At 41.1% G+C, this 16,184-nt stretch overlaps 1 protein-coding gene across 2 annotated transcripts in view; it reads right to left on the bottom strand.

The window, feature by feature from the left end:
* The window catches only part of hdac7a (histone deacetylase 7a), an 81,696-nt gene that overhangs the window by 55,473 nt on the left and 10,039 nt on the right, over positions 1-16,184 (bottom strand). The window contains exons 1-2 of one of the 2 annotated variants that reach the window (XM_084070414.1): positions 10,122-10,369; positions 8,289-8,344 (exon numbers count right to left, since the gene is read on the bottom strand). The gene's annotated coding sequence lies outside the window, so the exon portion shown is untranslated. Of the gene's footprint in view, positions 1-8,288; positions 8,345-10,121; positions 10,370-16,184 lie in introns of those variants that run through there. The other variant, XM_084070415.1, reaches the window with a different exon arrangement.

The raw sequence follows: 16,184 nt of genomic DNA on the forward strand, positions 1-16,184 counted from the left end.
TTCCCCCCCATATATTTTCATAATAAAAAAGTGCCAGATATCGTATCGATATCGTGAGCCCAATATCATGTATCGTATTCGTATCGTGAAATTAGTGTATCGGCACACCCCTAATTATTGAGTTACATGTTGATTAATTGAGTACGTAGGACCACAATGGAAACAAGTCCACAGGAGTTTTTTGTGTTATCCTTTTAGTCTTATTGTACCACATGCTGTAAAAAAAAAAACACCTCCATCCACCGCAGATGTGCTAGTTATATTCTATTAACGTACCATACAGATCTGTTAAAATAACCGTATATTCATTCAAATAAGTCCCGGATTCTATTTTGGCCAATATCATAATTCAGATGGTAACATATGCACAGTCAGTTTCTCAGTGTTCATTTAGCCATTTTTTTTACATCAGAATAACAGTCAGGGTTGTACTGTGTGGTAATTCTTGTCGGCTGCATTGTTGTGTGTTGGCTGCAGGTTTGAGTTGCAGCAGAGTTCAGGGTGAGAGAGGATTAGATGACTTCATCATTTGTCAGAATGGTGTGCTTCACTACACTGTGTGTGTGAACACCCTCCAGCTGCACCCCAACACATACACACACACACACACACTCACACTCACACACACACACACACACACACACACACACACACACACACACACACACACACACACACACACACTGGTTTCCCAACATCAAACACATTCTCTGCATAGCCCTAAGCAGATAAAAACCACTCAACAGAGCAGCGCACTCAAAGGAACACTCCCTATCCCTGCTCTGACACACACACACACACACGCAGACACACACCCCAACGTTCCCATATCATCAGACACAACACACCTGCCGCCCTGTCTCTCACCACACTAATGTTTGACTGCTAAGAAAAACAAACATTAGTGACACATTTCTGACAGTGTGTGTGTGTGTGTATGTGTGTGTGTGTGTGCGTGTTTGAGTCAAGTGTGCATGCGTGCCCTCATGTGCGCGCATGTGTGTGTGTGTGTGTGTGTGTGTGTGTGTGTGTGTGTGTGTGTGTGGGTGCGTGTGTGGTAAAATAGATCATTCTTTAAGTCAGTTTGATCCTGCCCTGACATGGGTGGGGTTCACATAAAATACAAATGCCAGGAAGTTTACACAATGTGTGTGTGTGTGTGTGTGTGTGTGTGTGTGTGTGTGTGTGTGTGTGTGTGTGTGTGTGTGTGTGTGTGTGTGTGTGTGTGTGTGTGTATCTTTAGCGTGTAATGATGATGAGCATCAATGCAACTGTTTCCTCAGTCTTACAGTCAGAATGCGAACTGTCAAAAAATAATTACAACTTTAGCCACAGCGTACGTATTCTGGGGGACCATTCGCTGAAAATGGCACAATGTGTTTTCAAGGACGATATTCGGTGTAGATGGAAGAAAAATCACACTAAGTACAAGTCAGGTACGTTCTACTAAGAATAGGTGTCACGTTTGGGCCTTTGACAACAAGTTGGAATTATTAAATACCATAACGTGTTTGGATAAAGAATGAAGTGCAATAACATGCCGTAAATCTATCTATGTATGAACTAATGAATGAATGTTACTTTAACCAACAAATGATTAGCTCATGAAACAACACAGTCTTATAAGTTGGTGACAGACTGATAGCTACCTAAAAGAACAACAATGACATCAAAGGCTTTCTTGTTGACAAAAACGATAGCAGACATGTGCTTATCAAAAATCAGCCTGCAATCTCATTCTGTGTCTAAAAAAAGACAAATATGCTTCAAGGTAGGCGCCATGATTTTGACCAAACTTTGACGAAACCCAAATGGCACATTTCACACCCAATCTGAACTCAGGTTGAAAACCATTTGTCTTTTTTTGTTTGTTTAGAATAAACATCTAGAATGACACTTTTGCATCTTTTACACTGTTATTGAACACGTCCAGTTTGAGTCAAACAACATTTAACCTAATCTAAAATTCAATTTTGCAGACAAACGTTCTGATAGAAGATGCAAACTCAGCAGGTTGCTGCAGCACTCATGTGTACAAACATTTGGCTCAACGGCCATTTTAGAGTAATAAACAATGCAGTGATTTTCAATTACTGTACCTCTACCTAGCGCTGCTGGACAATTGACCAAATGGACAATGAACAGTCAATGCAGCCTTTAAAACAAGCAGCTTCTGTCTAACCTCATGTAAATACTGTACCAGCTGGATTATGCTACGTGTAAGTAGATATCTTACATGTTTTGCTGTTTTTGCTGTTTATTTTTTCTCTCTTTATTTTAATTTATTTCTGAAAATAACGAAAATTATGGAGCTGTGATGTGACAATAAAATAGATTTATTTCTGATTCTGAAAAGAACCTTATGTCACATCACAACATTACAAAATCCAAACGTACAGACGTTCTAGTCTCTTCTATCAACATAATGTCAATGGTATTGCTCAGCCCTGCCTAACACCAGCGACTTTAAAGTCTCACTGAGTGTTTTTTCCACACTGTGTCAATATGAACGACAGTGTTTTAAAATGTAGGCTGAGATGTACTAAAAACACTGCACAACAGGGACAAACTGTGCTAATGAGTCAAAATGAGCCTGGTGTGGTCCTTTTAGGTCAGGGCGAGGATGTTCCTGCCAGTAAGTGTGGTGTTTATACACTGCTATAGCGGAACACAAGTCGACGGGGGAACACGTCTCCACACAACAGCGGGCCCTATCTGAAGGAAGCCTCTGACAAGAGAAGGCCTGCTATTAGCGTAGCGCTACATAGACGTTAGCACACAAATATGTAGATAATGACACCTTACTGACAGCTCTACATCTGCTTACATCCCCTATTCCTCTTTACATGCTCTCTCTCTCTCTCTCTCTCTCTCCATCAATTTCTCACTGTTTGAATACCTCTCTCTCTCTCTCTCTCTCTCTCTCTCTCTCTCTCTCTCTCGCTTTATATATATCTCTCTCTCTCTCGCTTTATATATATCTCTCTCTGTCCCTATTTTTCTCTCTCTCTATCTCTGGCAGTCTCTCAGACTCTGTTTCTGTCTATGATTACCTTTCTTTTTTTTCTTTTTTCTCTCCTCTGCCTTTCTCTCTCTTTGTCTCTCTCATTGTCTATCTCTAATTCCCTCCCCCTCCCACCTCTCTCTCTGTCTCTCTGTCTCTGTCTCTGTCTCTGTCTCTGTCTCTGTCTCTCTCTCTCTCTCTCTCTCTCTCTCTCTCTCTCTCTCTCTCTCTCTCTCTCTCTCTCTCTCTCTCTCTCTCTCTCTCTCTCTCTCTCTCTCTCTCTCTCTCTCTCTCTCTCTCTCTCTCTCTCTCATTCAAAGGCTGTTTTAGTAGGATGGCACATTGCCCAAAGCAGGTTATGAAATTAATCCAACAATAAATCTGTCTTTCTCTTTCCTCCACAATCTTCTGTACATCTGTGTGTCTAACGTCTAATTTATGCCTCAGTGAAAGACACGGTGCTCAGCCAAAATAACATGTGCCACCTTCACCTTTCCAAATGAAAATATGTTTTTGTAGAATGACACTGATATTGATTTAAATTGATTTAAATTGAAATTAACTGTCTGGCAAAAAACTCGTATCCCCATATTTAAACGTTTTGTTTGTGGTAAATGAATACCCTACTTGTAGATCTTGTACATTTTTGCTATCTGAATTATCTGAATTAATTTTACGTGGAAAGTGAAAGTGGTTAAGTGTGTGCGTGCTTGGGCTTTATAAATATTGAACCAATGAAAAGTATTGACAAGAACTTGTGACTAAATACTGTAATAACTACATTGGATCAATTGGAATACAGGACAGGTTATTTTCTATTTCCTGAAAAGTAAAGTTTTGTAGGTTTCCACCTGACAGCGACATAATGTTGATTGATTTTTTCTTTTCTTTTCTTTTCTGTTTTTTTTGCCTTTTAAGCTGCAGTGAGGATTCAGAACAGAGCCCTGTAGCTTCATGAATATGCACAACCTCACTCCCCTGTCTGCACACACTACAAAAGACAAGCACATTAAAATTCCTGCACACACTCACACAGTGCCATGGACACACACACACACGCACACACACACACACACACACACACACACACACACACACACACCCACACACACGCACACACGCACACGCACACGCACACACACACGCACACGCACACACACACACTCAGCTCCAGACAGATGGGAGATGCTTTTAGTTAGCCATGCAGCTCTGTCAGTTTTTGTGAGGATGTGTATTATAAACACCATCCACAATGAACAGTACAGTCTGCTGTCAACACAAATCCTGCCTGTTCACTGTAAGCATAAAAACGGACCACTGTGGCTTTAAAAAAAGTAATTGGGTAATTTCTTTACACTCTCAGAGTTAAATTCAGATTTGCATGTGTTCAGTGACACACTTTTTCTCAAGAAAGGGAGTTCTACCGCAACCTCAGCCAAGTTAAGGCAGGTCCGGTGCGTCACAGCAGAGCGGGACACAGCAGCAGCAAACGTGAAGAGAGTGAACAAACTGGAACAGCTCTGACTACTTTGAGCCTTTTTGTAAATAAATGTGCTAATATAACACAAATGACTGACATTTTGATTTCTCAGAATCATGACATTAACGTATTTTTTTGGGCCCAAACTGTTCCAGCTGCTAGCCTTAAGTTTCATGTCCTACCTGGGATTTGATCTACAAACATCTACCGCTCTTACAAGATGGAATCCCTATACTTGGGAGTACTACTTACTTGGTAGGTGTCCTAGAGCAGTGGTTCTCAACCTTTTCAGGCCAAGACCGCCCAAAATAACAATATTTGAACTGGTGACCCCCTAAAATAATCATATTTGAACTGGGGAGCCCCCACCCTGACAATGGAATGTAGAAGTTGAGGCATTCCATTTTAGGTTCCACAGATAAATATTGTGAAAATAGCAGATCTACAGACCTTGTAGATCGGCTATTTTCACAATGTTTGTCGTTTCTTTTATCATTTGACAATTTGGCCAATGTTTGACCAGTTTTTATAGTTTAGTTTGTTGATTACTTTTGATGCAGTAATGGTCTTTTTTTTCTCACAGGTTGAGAACCACTGTCCTAGAGTAGAGAGACCAACTCTAACCCCTGCAGATGTGCTAGTTATATTGTATTCACATACCTTTTATTTAATATAAATAAGTCCTGCATTGCAGCTTTACAATTCAAAGCTTCACCATAAAGAAACACAGTGAATGTGTGATTCCTTGACACGTATGCCGTGATGAAACAAGAGTCATACAGTAGGTGAAGATAACTGTAGCATTAACAGCATGAACCCTAGCATCCCCATTCTGGGGGGTTAACATTATCAGATCTCAGATCTACAGTTGCAACGTGACACGTGCCGAGCTTGTAGATCGGCTATTTTTGGCAACAAGATGTGGTGCACAGGGGGGAAAAGGAGCAGACCGAGTATAGAGCCCTGGAGGACTCCGGTCAATTACAGTAGGTATATATAGGGTTGAAGTGTTTAATGTCACATAACCGAGCTGATCGTCATATGGGCTCATTCATACTTTGCTGCGCCAAAAAAAGAACGTGTTGAATTTCAGTTAGAAATGTGTTATTGTCGTCCAGCCACACGGCCGCCACGTTCAAATCGGGTATGTGACACGGTCGTGCAGCGGAGTGTAAATCTTAGACCCGCCCTGTCATCCCCACAGTGGGTCAAGGGGCCAGGAAAAACATAGGGGTCTGGACCAGGGTCTCGTTAACCCCCCCCCCACGCACACACACACACACACACACACACACTGTGCTCTACACACGCTACAGACAGAGAGACAGACAGAGATACACAGAGAGACACAGAGAGAAACAGAGAGACACAGAGACACAGAGACACAGAGACACAGAGACACACAGAGAGACAAAGAGAGACACAGAGAGACACAGAGAGACACAGAGAGAGACCATAGGGAGTCATAAACAGTCCCTGCTGGCCAATTGGACAGCGGTCATATGGCAGGTTAATCCAACACTAATTGATTTGACACAGCCCTAAAATCTAAAAGGTCACTGTTACCTCGGGGCAATGCCCTGCATAGCACTGTGTGTGCACATGTGCATGGAAGCACACAGACACACACACGCACACGCACACACACACACACACACACACACACACACACACACACACACACACACACACACACACACACACCAGTGCTGTGAGGTCCCTAGGAGGGTATTGTATGACTTTAGCGTTACATATCAAGTGATTTCATGCACCTAGAGGCAGGACAATTGGGCCATTTGTTCCTGAGTTCAGAAATAGCCCTCTCCTTCACTGCCGTCTACCATTTCTAACATGACTACGGATGCTGTTAACCCCACAACAACCACCAGGGGTCAAATCCCAGCAGCTTGAGACGCTGTCTCCCTACTGTCTGTCTCTCCTATACTGTCTCCCTCTCAGTGTTCCTACTGTCTGTCTCTCCTACACTGTCTCCCTCTCAGCTTTCTTACTGTCTGCCTCTCATGGTCTCTCTCTCAGCTTTCCTATACTGTCAGTCTCTCCTATACACTGACAGTCTCCCTCTCAGCTTTCCTAATGACTGTCTCTCCTGCTCTGTCTGTCTCTCATCTTTCCTAATGACTGTCTCTCCTACTCTGTCTGTCTCTCAGCTCTCCTACAGGCTGCCTCTCCTACACTGTCTCCCCAACAAGCTTATATTTAGTGAGTGCTGTAGCCTTTAATTAGCAAACATTCTCAACTTCATGTCTCCACTGTACAACATCCCTTTAAACACGTGGAGAAAGGTTCTGTTGTGTATATTTAGCATTTCACTGTTTCAGCTCAGAATACAGATGTCCAGGCTACGGTCTTCAGACAATATATCTTCCCAAAGAATCATTTTAACAGAGAATGAATAGGTCAACTGATGACAGACAGTTAAATCAGGTGTGTTTCTTTTATTGTGAAAGTGCACAGGTGTTGCCCAGGGTTAGGGTTAATAAGGCGTGCTGGGTATCATCCTGCTGATCATCATTCTAATGCTTAGCATGGAACTATTAGTTAACAACAGTAGTAGTAATAGGTAATAGGCATGTGTGGAATAAATTGACATCTTGCCTGTTCATAGAAAAGAGAAGCGAAGCGAAGCAAAGCAAAGCAAAGCGAAGAGAAGGAGTTTGAGAGGAAGGAGAGAGACAAAGAGAGAGAGAGAGAGAGAGAGAGAGAGAGAGAGAGAGAGAGAGAGAGAGAGAGAGAGAGAGAGAGAGAGAGAGACACAGAGACAGAGACAGAGACAGAGACAGAGACAGAGAAAGAGAGATTAACTAGAAGAAAAAGAGAGATTCGTGAGGGATACAAAAGAAGGAGCCAGTGTCAGTTGGCCTGGATGGACAAACGCACATGTAACCAGACCCTGTAGCCTCGGACATGACCTCACCACACACACGCACGCACGCACGCACACACACACACACACACACACACACACACACACACACACACACACACACACACACACACACACACACACACACACACACACACACACACACACACACACACACACACACACACACACACACACACACACACACACACACACACACACAAACAAACACACACGTTGCTGTAAGTGGAGCCTGGTACACTGAGTGCATGCAGGCTGTCAGAGGGTCATGTATTGTAATCCTCCAGACTGAGAACATACACATTTAACCCTCTGTTCATAGACTACTTAATACATACTCTATATATTCAATCTATTGTACTGTACATGCTGGCTTCAAACTACGCACACTGGAGTTCAACTATAACCTAGAAGCTAATCAATGACATCTTTTAGTTTTTCAGAAAACTGAGCAAAAAAACGTTCATCGTTCAACTACTGTCATGGTACAATCAAAAGAAGATGACTACAAAATAATAAGCTACGGCAACATTGTTCTAATGATGTGTGTGTGTGTGTGTGTGTGTGTGTGTGTGTGTGTGTGTGTGTGTGTGTGTGTGTGTGTGTGTGTGAGTGTGCGTGTGCGATCGGCTATTTTCGCTGCGCAACATGCTTCCATAGAATAACTTTAATCCATGCAGTGTTCTGCTGTTAATGAAAGATTAATCCTACTGTATAACAGATACACAGATTCCGTAACGTTAAAAATCAGACAGTCCCTTAAAAGTACCACATAAGGGCATTACTGTAGCATTCCTAGAAGCGTTTGACTTTTACACCTTTTATCCATATAAATGAAATAAAATAACAAAACAGCAAAAAGAAATAACATTTAGTGAATTGTATTTTGAAGCTCTTACCTGCCACAGGCGGAAGAAAGTGTTTGCGTCTGTCTTTATCGCCGTTCTGGAAACATCTGTATGGGAGAAAACACAAGCATCAGTCAAAACATCGGTGGTCTAGGTAGGACAGTGGTCCTGAGGGGGGTTCCAGGGGGTCTGTTGTTAATATAGCATCAAGATAAAGTTTAACCACTTCAACCCTAATATATACAGTAACAGTACATCGGCCGTTTGAAAATAGCCGATCTACAAGCTCACACAACGCACGAATTGTTGAAAGAAATGTGAAAATGTTGTAATGTTGTAATTTTTTAAAGATTTTAAGAACACAAATATTGAATGGGGGTCCCTGGCACAAGATCATTTTCAGATGGGGGTCCCTGGCCAAATACATTAATTTGAAGGTCCTTGACATGAAAAAGTTTGAGAACCACTGGGGCCCCAATAAGAGTTGTCCTCTTGAAGTAAAGCCCATACCCATGTGGGACCCCAGGCAGGTTAAAACTAACGCAAATGCTGAGAGCCTATGATTTAAGAAAGAAAAAAAAACACTATTTGACCTAGATCCTGTTGGAATGAACACAAAATGTCTAAAAAAGCCAAGCTCTGTGAAACGGCTGGAAACATTCACACACACACACACACACACACACACACACACACACACACACACACACACACACACACACACACACACACACACACACACACACACACACACACACACAGAACAACCCTGGAAAATCACACACGCAACTCTATAAATAATTAAATCAACCTTTGGTATTAAACTTCCTTTCTTTCTCACAAAGTCAGTCAGTCAGTCAGTCTCTCGTGTGTGTGTGTGTGTGTGTGTGTGTGTGTGTGTGTGTGTGTGTGTGTGTGTGTGTGTGTGTGTGTGTGTGTGTGTGTGTGTGTGTGTGTGTGTGTGCGCGTGCGTGTGTGTGTGCGTGCGTGCGTGCGTGCGTGCGTGTGTGTGCGCGCGCAAGCGCAAGCCAGAAAACCTGTTGCCTCTTTACAGGCGAACATCTGCTCTTGGCTCAGGCTGCGCTCCTTGTTGGAAACGCAGCGCAGCTGCCCAACAACGCAGAGCAACTTTAAACTTGAACTTTAACTGTTGGACAAACTGCTTCACACTTTCAGCTGGACTCCGACACACTGTGCAATAATTGTAACCAAATGGACCCGTAAACTATAAAGGGTCCATTTGGTTAAACATGTGTACACTGTCGAGAGTTTGATGGAAGAAGTAGGCTACTCACATGATGTGTTACTTGAGTATTGATGATACTGCAATGTAATGAATACTCTGTTACAAGTGGAAGTCCGGAATTCATAATTTACTTGAGTAAAAGTGCAAAAGTGTTGGCATCAAAATATACTTAAAGTACCAAAAGTAAAAGTAGGCTACTCATTATGCAAAATGTCCCATTTCACAGGTTTTCAAATGTATAAAAATCTTACAATCTTACAAACAATAATCTACAAAACTAAAGTTTAAATAGGCTAGAAGTGGAGCAAAATTACAATATTTGCCTCTGAGATGTAGCGGAGTAGAAGTAAAAGTATAGAAAATTGGAAATACTCCAGTATAATAAGTACCTCAAAATTGTACTTATAAGTACAGTACTTAGTTACTTAGTTACTTTACACCACTGCCGGTAGAGGGTCCATTTGGTTACATGTACTGTAGGAGTTACAAATGGATACATTAACTGATGATAATGTTACTGTGCAGGCTACAGATTGCTCTATTACTGTCAATAATTATTTAACAATAATAATGTGTCAGCTGGTTCAACTGTCACATTGTCATCACTTCAATGTCCCACAGCTTTCATAGTCATTTACCTTGTAAAACACGGCCAGTCCACAGTTATTATGACGAACGATCAATCCACACAGAGACACAATAAAAAATAAACCGTTCCAATAAACTTCTCCTTTTTTAAAGAAAAAAACATCCGAGAACAAGTGATGATGATGATGATGATGATGATGAGGAGACGTGATGACGGTTAGAATAGAAGAACAAGACGCGTTACTGCTGAGAAGAAACAACTGCTATGAGAAAAGAAAAGAGAGACTTATCTCTCTGTCAACTTGTTCTCAAAGTCCAGCCCCCAGTCTCTCTCTCTCTCTCTCTCTCTCTCTCTCTCTCTCTCTCTCTCGCTCTCTCTCTCCCGCTCTCTGTGTGTGTGTGTGTGTGTGTGTGTGTGTGTGTGTGTGTGTGTGTGTGTGTGTGTGTCGCGCGCGCGCGCGTGTGTGTGTGTGTGTGTGTGTGTGTGTGTGTGTGTGTGTGTGTGTGTGTGTGTGTGTGTGTGTGTCTGTGCTCTCTGCAGACAGAAATAGCAGCACCAGAAATAACCCTGTGACTTCACACCGACCTGCTGCAAGCACTATTGTTTCCTGCATTGGCAGCCTCTCATTGGCTGTCTCTCATTGGCAGCCTCTCATTGGCTGCCGTTCATTGGCTGCCGCGGCGCAGCCAATTAGATTAAGGAGCCAACTCTCAACTCAATTTAAACATTTAACATTATTATTATTATCATTATTATAATTATTATTATTATTACTATTATTATTATTATTATTGTTATTTATGTGTAATTTCCTAAATATAGAATAATAAACAATAATGGACCATAGGGAACGATTTGATTTACCATTGATGAAAAGTTAAAGAAGTTAAAGAAGTCCTATATCTGAGTGTACAATCAGTATATAAGTGAACAATGACCTATGTGATCACATCAAATCAAATCAAATCAAATCAAATATAATATAATATACAATAATATAATATAATCTGTGATTTTATTTGTATCCCCAGAATTATGATAATAATTACTATAATAATGATAATTATATTAATTAAAAAAAACATTATATTTGACCAGTGCTGTCTTTATGTCTGCAGTCAGTGCAAAAGACAGACAGATCATTAAAACATGTCTTCATACAACATAGAGCGATTCAGAGCAGATGAGCTCAATGTATTGTTATGACCCCCCCAAAAGAAAAAACAAAACAAATAAAAACTCTATACTATGGCTCCACCTGCTGTTGACGTAGCATTACAACCAGCCTGTTGTGATGGAACTGTGTAAAAACAGTAGACCTAGGTGAGCTGGATTTGACCTGTGTGTACATAAGTGTTTCACAAAAAAAACAAGAGTAAGACTTATGGTGTGTTAATTGTAATAAACTTTATTTATTTAGCAATATTTTATAGAATTTATATAGTTAGTTGTCCTTTTACCAGTTACTTTCAAGGCGTGTCTTTGTATGTATGTATATGTATGTATGTATGTACGTACGTGGGGTGTAACAACGATACAGTAGTAGTTGTATCGATATATAGATTTTGTACGTAAACAGCAACATATAGTATCTTGACTTCCTATCCTATCGTTTTGCAATGCAAATAATTGATTGTATCGATACAAAGAACGTGTGCGATAAGAAACATGAGTTTAATTACTTTTCCATTCCATATCACTCTATCGATAAATGTGTTCATGACAAGGTGCGAGTTTGTCCATATGTTTTGAATATCAATGTCCATGTATTTGCTAGAAACTCATTGTGTTTACTTATTTATATCCATAATAATATTTTTTTCCCATAAAAGAGAAAAATATATCCACATGTTTTACACAAATTGAAATGTATAGCTAAATAGATACTGTATAGATTTTAAATCGTTGAATCGTATCATATCGTATCGCCATGAATGAACAAATATCGTCCATGTATCGTATCGTCAACAATGTACAGTATAGTGATGCGTATCGTATCACTGTTAAAATGTATCATGACACCCCTAGTATGTATGTAGGTACAGTATGTATGCATTTCACATATCTCGAGAAGCATTCATCCGATATAATTCACATGTGATGGGTTTGCGGCTGAGTCGGACCCAGGTACGGGTACGGCATGCACTCTAGGGCGGTGGCAGCCGGAACAGGCACTTTACTAATAGTATTAAACAGAAAATCAGTGAAGTGTTAAACACATATTTTACATCTGTTAGGAGATCAAACACATCTGTTAAGCTTTGTAACTGGAAGGAAATTAACCAAGCCTACCAACTAATTCCTTTATAACTTTTGTACTTTCGTTGGACTCAAATCTTAGCTTCCGACCTGCTCACACAAAACCATGACTCATCCATGGAGGAGTATTTTGGAGCAACGTGGATAGCAAACACTGTTAATTACACTACAACGGCTCCCTGTGTCTTCCAGTGTCGATGTTAAAGTCCTTCAACTTGTTTATAAAGCTCTCAACGGGTTAGGGCTGGCCTACATCAACATCACAGACTCTTTTTATGTTCAATCACGGGCCCTTAGAAGATCCTCTACGGCAGGCTTGATAAATGCATAACCCTGCCTAAAAGAAAAATGGTGCAGCTTTCTTTAATTAAGCTCCCAAATTATTGAACACATCACTGTACCTTGTGGGATGTACACAGTAATGAAAGGCTTGCTTAAACCTGCTCAGACTATCTACTGTATGCTTTTCACCATTGATAGTGTATAGTTCTCACTCCATTCAATGCATAATGTACATATTGATACTCGGTACATACATAACTACTATATGCCCGTTTTACTGTGATATATTACACATTTTCAGTACCCACAGTAGGTCTTTAAGTCTATTTATATGCAGCTTGTGACAGAACCAATGCACACAATAAGTATGTCTATATTTCCAGTTATGGTGGCATATAGGCTATACACACCTGACCAACTGCCTAAAGTTTATAAATGGAGCTAGTACCAACCCCAAGTACCATCCCCTACACCTGCATGCATGGGAACTCACTAATTTATGAAAAACTGCGAAATAGTTTTCTGAGAACTCATAACAGACTGCCGTCAATCTCTTGAACTGTGTGTGTGTGTGTGTGTGTGTGTGTGTGTGTGTGTGTGTGTGTGTGTGTGTGTGTGTGTGTGTGTGTGTGTGTGTGTGTGTGTGTGTTTTGAGGGCTGCCCTCATCCTGTTCTATGAAGAAATGTCACCTGTGGCTTCCTGTATTACAGGCACTCAGACACACAGACACACACACACACACACACACACACACACACACACACACACACACACACACACACACACACACACACACACACACACACACACACACACACACACACACACACACACACACACACACACACACACACACACACACACACACACGCACTTTTAAACTGTGTTATTTTGTTTTGTTTTGACATTTTTGTTACTTTTCAAATAGGGTAGGCAAAACAAGCTGAGAGTGTCAATTTAACTCTCCGGGTTAAATTAAGAAATCGATTTTTACTGCATGCCTTTACAAGCATCTAATTGCAATTGCATAACATTATGTATTCATCAAAAACCTCAAAGCCAAGAGTCCAAATCTGACAAAATCAATAAACATCAGCCAAAAAAAGAAATGCCTAATGAAGCTCCAAATGGGCTTCATTGGCATGATTGATATCTATCAGACAGTGACGGTCATATTTTACAAACACAGCATAACTGTGTTTAACAATGGAACTCTTTGTGGCACAAACTGACATTTAACACTGCGTGAAAAAGTATGTTTTCTATTTCTTGCACAAATTCCCCTACTTTCACGCGTCTTGTTTCCAAGACGCATGCATGGGCATGTGTGTGTGTGTGTGTGTGTGTGTGTGTGTGTGTGTGTGTGTGTGTGTGTGTGTGTGTGTGTGTGTGTGTGTGTGTGTGTGTGTTGATGTTCCGATCACACTGTCTCAATAGTTCATATCAATAATGAAACCTAAAAACTGCAGTTGAATCACCATCGTCTCATCCTTGCTGCGTGTCCGTGTGTCTCTGTGACGGGGGGCCCGTGCATGCATGGCACCCACTGAGCTGCCTTACCAGAAACCCTTCTTGTGTGGGCGTGTGTACGTGCGTGTACGTGCACGTGTGTGCGCGCGTGCGTGCGTGTGTGTGTGTGTGTGTGTGTTTGTGTGCGTGTGTGCGTGTGTGTGTGCGTGTGTGTGTGTATGTACGTGTTGTCTGAGTGCATGCGCCTGTTTCTTCATGTGCATGTTTTTCCGGCATACGCTCGTGCATATGTGTGCATGTGCGTGCTCTATATACGTATATAGTGTGTACAGCCTGCATAATGTGTGGTTAGGCTTCTCAATTACAAGCTGCTGCCATGCAGTCTGATTCACATCCGGTGTTCTGGCTGAAAATACGGTGTCCGCAGAATGACACGCGATCAAACCAAACAGCCACAGAGCAAGAGGGGAACACACACTTATTATGACACACTTCTCAATGGTTATTGGCTACTAATTCCTTTCACCGCACACTTCTGATCAACTGAAACTTACCGCCTCGTATATGACCCAGTTTGAACACTTTCTCTGGGTTTCTTTTAGCCCCATACGTTCTAAATCTGTTTTGAAGCTAATCTTCATGTTCACAGTAAAACTCCTCAGTGTTAATTTATCCATTTTAGAGTTTAGCTATATATATAGCACATTGGTTCTCAAAGTGGAGTCCGGGGACCCCCAGGGGTCATTGTTCCAGGGGGTCCCTGGCAAAGGTACTTAATATAGCATCACAGTCATTTTAACCACTTAAACCATTATTTTTTTGTCAATTCAAAAATAGCATATATACAAGTCTCATAGCACGGCACGAAGTGATGAGCTTGTAGATCTGCCAAATACATTTTTGGGGGTCCTTGACATGAAAAAGTTTGAGCACCACTGATATGGCAACATACGTTTTTCAGAAAACTGTTCGGATTTAGAAGACATTTGTAGAATCGGCTTCGTGTCTTAATGGGTTAAATGAACACTGAAGATTTTACTGTGAAAATAGAATACGTGGACGTAGAATACAAAAACAAAGACAATACATGATGAATTGATGTTATTAGACAAACAAGAGTAACTTAAGAATTCTGTTTATAAACTCCAAAACAACTGTCATGATCCTAGTGTCTTGTATCCAGTCGTATGCTCATTACTTACAAAACACCACATTTTCGCTCAAACTTTATTGTTTTAAACTCTTCCAGGCTAAACAGGCTTGTGCAAGCACGTATGTGCACGAGAACTCAGCTTGTGTCGAACGTGCACACCCAGGCGTGTTCCTCAGTCATACATGCGACGGTTTACACTGGAAGTGTAAGAATAAAATGTTCAGTGAAAAAGCAGTGTTTGTGACTTAATGGGGATACGACGATACAAATGGGTGGGCCGCGTGCCTTTTCAGAGCATGTTTATTTTGAAGAGCAATCAATCGATTGTGTTCTGGCTTGGATCAATGGAACTAACATACAGTAGTATACTTTAAGTTCCTATATCGGTATCCCAATGAAAACACATTTGTCAATGTTTTAAAGACAAAATTCCATGACATTTATATTATATTATATAAAATCGTAGTGTTTTGCCAATTATTTGGGGACCCACTTGCAATATCCTCACGACCCACCAGTGGGCCCCGGCCCACAGGTTGGGAATCACTGGTTCATGCATGGTGTGGAAAGTGTGACATATATGAGTGACTAGAATACATGCTGACATGACATAGATAAGTGCATCCTCTATCTATAAGGCCTATAAGGCAGGATGTGGTCAGCAGCGTGTGCTGCATAGTCGACTCCCACCTGCACCGCAATAATCTGCTATTATACAACATTCATGACTTTATGCAAGGCTGCAGCACAGCAAAGGTCAGACTGGAAACATTTAACATTGATGGAGAGGACATGAGTTAGGACACGCACGCACGCACACACACGCACATAATAATAAAAAAGAGGTATACCCAATTGTTCGTTAATGATATTGATATAAGATGTAGCCTATATCAATACGATTAATTGCAGGTTTATAAGCAAGAATGAACAGGGCTGTGTAGGAC

The sequence above is a fragment of the Gymnoscopelus microlampas genome (assembly GCF_963454915.1).
Source record: "Gymnoscopelus microlampas genome assembly, chromosome: 10".
In the NCBI taxonomy this organism is placed as follows: Eukaryota; Metazoa; Chordata; class Actinopteri; order Myctophiformes; family Myctophidae; genus Gymnoscopelus; species Gymnoscopelus microlampas.